The 4,884-nt window shown below is 45.3% G+C and overlaps 1 non-coding gene across 1 annotated transcript; it reads left to right on the top strand.

The window, feature by feature from the left end:
* Window positions 1–4,557: 4,557 nt before the first annotated feature.
* On the top strand, window positions 4,558–4,664 carry LOC129477922 (U6 spliceosomal RNA). The gene has a single exon (XR_008656101.1). It is a non-coding gene; the product is annotated as a U6 spliceosomal RNA (small nuclear RNA).
* The last annotated feature ends 220 nt before the right edge of the window (window positions 4,665–4,884 follow it).

Genomic DNA, 4,884 nt, shown 5'->3' with positions numbered 1-4,884 from the left:
GTGCTGGGATTACAGGCGTGAGCCACCGAACCTGGCCTAGATATTTTCTTATACTTGATTCTAGGATAAACAAGTGGTGGTAGGGATCAAAGAATCATAAAAAGTTATGAGAAAAAAACTTAACATTTGGTAAATATTTTTATGATATTAAAAATACAATATAATATTTAATGAGAAGCCTTAACACAAAACCATATATAGTATAGCATGTATTTTGGCCAAAAACATAGGCTCCACAGTCAGATCTGCATTTGAATTTGAGCTCCCCACTTATTACCTGTGTGACCTCAGACAAATTTACTTACCTCTCTGTTCCTTGGGTTTTCATTGTTAAATAGGAAAAATAAGTTTTTTGATTTTGTAAAAAAGTGTTTATTAATTTTATATAGAGATGGGGTCTCACTATGTTGCCCAGGCTGGTCTTGAACACCTGGGCTCAAGTGATCCTCCTGCCTCAGCCTCCCAAAGTAGTGAGATTACAGGCATAAGCCAAAACACCTAGCCCGGAAAATAATGTTTTCACCTCATAGGGTTATTTTGAAAATTGCACTGGTCAGTATCTGTAAAGGGTTTAGAGTAGTGCCTTTGCCAATTACAACAGGGGGAAAAAAAGAAAAATTTAGAACAGTGCCTGACCCCAGTAAGCATTCAAAAAATGTTAAATGAACAATAATAATAGCTATTATTCATAAATATTTCTAATATATATTTATAAATATATTATTAATCCATATAGTCATAAAAAAGAGACTGGAAGGAAACATCTAGCTATGTGGAGGTAAAATTATGGATGAAAAAATATTACTTTTACTCTCAGAAATAAATATTATTTTTGGCCGGGCGCGGTGGCTCATGCCTGTAATCCCAGCACTTTGGGAGGCAGAGGTAAGTGGATCACCTGAGGTCAGGAGTTCAAGACTAGCCTGGCCAACATGGCGAAACTCCATCTCTACTAAAAGTACAAAAACTAGCCGGGCGTGGTGGCACACGCCTGTAATCCCAGCTACTTGGGAGGCTAAGGCAGGAGAATCACTTGAACTTGGCAGATGGAGGCTGCAGTGAGCCGAGATTGCACCGCTGCACTCCAGCCTGGGCAACAGAGAGAGACTCCATCTCAAAAGAAAGAAAGAGAGAAACAGAGAAAGAGAGAGAGAGAGGGATGGAGGGAGGGAAAGAAAGAAAGCAGGGGGAGGGGAGGGAAGGGAAGGGACGGAGGGAGGGAGGAAGGAAGGAAGAAAGAGAGAAAGAAAGAAAGAAAAATTATTTTTTTGATATAGAGTCTCACTCTTGTTGCCTAGGCTGGAGTGCAATGGCGTGATCTTGGCTCACTGCAGCCTCCGCCTCCTGGGTTCAAGCAATTCTGCCTCAGCCTCCCCAGTAGCTGATATTACAGGTGTGTGCCACCACACCCGGCTGATTTTTGTACTTTTAGTAGAGATGGGGTTTCGCCATGTTGGCCAGGCTGGTCTCGAACTCCTGACCTCAGGTGATCTGCCTGCCTTGGCCTCCCAAAGTGTTGGGATTACAGGCGTGAGCCACTGCACCCAGCCAAAATAATATTTTTTAAATTGAGATAATTCTATCTACAAATGCAGAAAAGACTCCTGTTTTAGCTGTAGACTGCCTTGGTCCAGGATACTGCAAAGCCTAGTTTAAGAGTCACTGCCAGGTCACACGTCACAGGTCCATCACACACAGCATCCCTTCCACCGAGGCGGCCCTGACCTTCTGTTGAGTCTTGCCCCTCGGGCTGTCCTAGGCCTCCAAGAGCTGGCCATATGGGTAGGCCCAGATTCTCATGGGGGTCCTCCTATGCATGGTAAGTGGGAAAGAAATCAGCTTTCTCTCCTGGGCAGCCTGTGAACTTTGCTGGGGGATGAGGGCTCCTCTGTGAACTGTGAGGGAGCTGTTGCCTCCTGAACCCTTCCCTGGAGGGTCTCCTTCCTCTGGGACTCTCTCGCCTCTGTGTCCCTTCACTAGCAATTGGTCTTGGGTCCTGACAACAGGGATCAGGGCTTGGAGCTATAAGTTTTGTGTGTACATGATGTCTTCCTCATTTGGCATTTTCTACCTTCTGATGTCCTTAAAGTCCACATATGACTTGCCTAATCCAAAGCTCCTTTTCTATTTAGAATTTCTGCAAGCCTTTCCCACCCCTTCTTCTGTGACCTCCATTGGCTTAGGCACACTTCCCTTTCCCAGGTTGGCCAGCCCTCTGGCAGAAGTCCCTCAACCATCAGCCAATCTGAGTCTGGAAAGGCTCATGATTTAAAATAAATATATAGATAGACATAGATGATGTAGATATAGGCACAGGTCCTTTTATTAGTGCTTGTTTTCTACCATTCTAAGGAATCCTTAACCACATAGACAGTTGACTAGAAGACCTCACACACATGCATTGAAATTTCCTCCTGGATATGTCACCTCCCTCAAATTGTTCAAGCTCCCAAGAAGTTGTACAGGAAAGGGTCCCGAGTTTCAGGGTAGGAGAACTAAGCAGGGCGTCCTACGGATGTTTCAACACTTCCCCTTCCCCTTCTGGGCCCTGTGCCTGCCCTGAGCTGCAAAGTCGCCCAGAACAGCCACCTCTCCCTGCCTCACTGACTGCAGCTCTGCCCAGCAACATCTCCTTCCTGGCTCATGAGGCAGCTCACTCCCTAAAAACCTCCCCTAAACCCCCTCTGCGCCCCTGCAGGGTCCTTCTTCCCCCATTTCCCCTGTCCACACATACTTATCTCATTTGTCCCCACTTTCTATTTATTTTTCAGTTTTTGTGGTTACTGATTTACTTTTTAAAAAAGTTTAGTTTTATTTATTTATTTATTTATTTTTGAGACAGAGTCTCGCTCTGTCACCCAGGCTGGAGTGCAGTGGTGCGATCTCGGCTCACTGCAACCTCTGCCTCCTGGGTTCAAACAATTCTCCTGCCTCAGCCTCCTGAGTAGCTGAGACTACAGGCGCCCACCACCATGCCAAGCTAATTTTTGTATTTTTATAGAGACAGAATTTCATCATGTTGGCCAGGTTGGTCTCAAACTCCTGACCTCAGGTGATCCACCCGCCTCAGCCTCCCAAAGTGGTGGGATTACAGGCGTGAGCCACCATGCCTGACCCCCTTATTTTTTTCTTTAGAGAAACAGGGTCTCACTCTGTCACCCAGGCTGGAGTGCAGTGGTGCAATCACAGCTCACTGCCACCTCAAAATCTTGGGCTCAAGCCATCTTCCTGTCTCAGCCTCCTGAGTAGCTGGGACTACAGACACACATCACCATGCCAAGCTAACTCGGTTCACTTTTGGTAGAGACCGGGTCTGGCTATGTTGCTCAGGCTGGTCTTGAACTCCTGGCCTCAAGCAATCCTCCCGCCTCGGCCTCCCAAAATGCTGGGATTACAAGCAGAATGCACCATGTCTCGCCTTGTTTTACTTTTTAATGTAAAATTAATACATATATATCATGAAAGAGGAGGGGCCGGGCACGGTGGCTCATGCCTGTAATCCCAGCACTTTGGGAGGCTGAGGCGGGCGGATCACAAGGTCAGGAGTTCAAGCCCAGCCTGGCCAACATGGTGAAACCTTGTCACTACTAAAAATACAAAAAAGTATCTGGGCATGGTGGCGCTCACCTGTATTCCCAGCTACGCCAGAGGCTGAGGTGGGCGAATCACTTGAACCCGGAAGGCAGAGGTTGCAGTGAGCCAAGATCACGCCACTGCACACCAGCCTGGGTGACAGAGCAAGACTCCGTCTCAAAAAAGAAGAGAGGGAGAGGGGAGGTAAAGCAAGCCCTAGTTGAGGAATTAACTAGTTCTAGTTCTGGATATAGACTGTTGGTGGGACTAGCTTAAAGACAGAAGAAAAAGAATAGAAAAGCTCGCTCCATCGCCTTTAGTGTTCACTGCCTCCCCAGAAAAATACTTTCTTGAAGGCGCAAATGAAAATTGTGAACCCAATGCTGGCTATGATCTTTTTGAAGTCCACTGAGCAACGCAATATTTTCCTTGGGTTAAATTTGTGTTACATTTATCTGAATTGATTGAAATTCAAGAAACTATAGGCAAAAAAAGTATTTAATACTCAGTGCAGAAAAATTAAAACAGCAAAGTCAAAAGGCAAAAATAAAAATAAGCCACAGTCTCCTCAGTGAGCGGCAGCACCATAACAACACAATGCATTCAGGCTTTCCTGATGCTTCTATATAAACAGGTTACAGTCTCTCATCTGTAATTCCCCCAAGCAAAAATCCCTGGAACCACGAGGTTGTTTTGTTTTTGTGTTTGTTTTCCAAGTTTGTAGTGAATTTATTGGGCTGCACCACCTGATCCAAACTGATGTGGTGCTATTTATATTCTTTAGTTATCTCACTTAATGTGAATACTCGTATGTTTCACTGCAGAAATATTAATGAATTTGACTGTTGTGAGTTGCTACCTCAAGCACACTAAGGATGTTCCATAATTATGCCTTTGTAAAATCTGAAAAAGTTTGAATCACAAAATATGTTGACCCCCAAGGGTCAGAATAGTAGACCTGAATACTTAAAAGAAGCGATGATAGTGCTCACTGCAGCAGCCCACATACTAAAATTGGGACAATACAGAGGAGATTGGCATAGCCCCCATGCAAGGATGACATGCAAATTCATGAAGCATTCCATATCCAAAAAAAAAAAATTTGTTTTAGGCTGGGCACGGTGGCTCATGCCTGTAATCCCAGCACTTTGGGAGGCTGAGGCGGGCTGATCACTTGAGGTCAGGAGTTTGAGACCCGCCTGATCAACATGGTGAAACCCTGTCTCTACTAAAAATACAAAAATTAGCTGGGCGTGGTGGCGGGCGCCTGTAATCCCAGCTACTCGAGAGGCTGAGGCAGGAGAATCGCTT

This window comes from Symphalangus syndactylus, chromosome 2 (assembly GCF_028878055.3).
Source record: "Symphalangus syndactylus isolate Jambi chromosome 2, NHGRI_mSymSyn1-v2.1_pri, whole genome shotgun sequence".
Taxonomy (NCBI): Eukaryota; Metazoa; Chordata; class Mammalia; order Primates; family Hylobatidae; genus Symphalangus; species Symphalangus syndactylus.
Note: the sequence above shows the minus strand (reverse complement) of the source record. Positions and strands in the feature narration are given on the sequence as shown.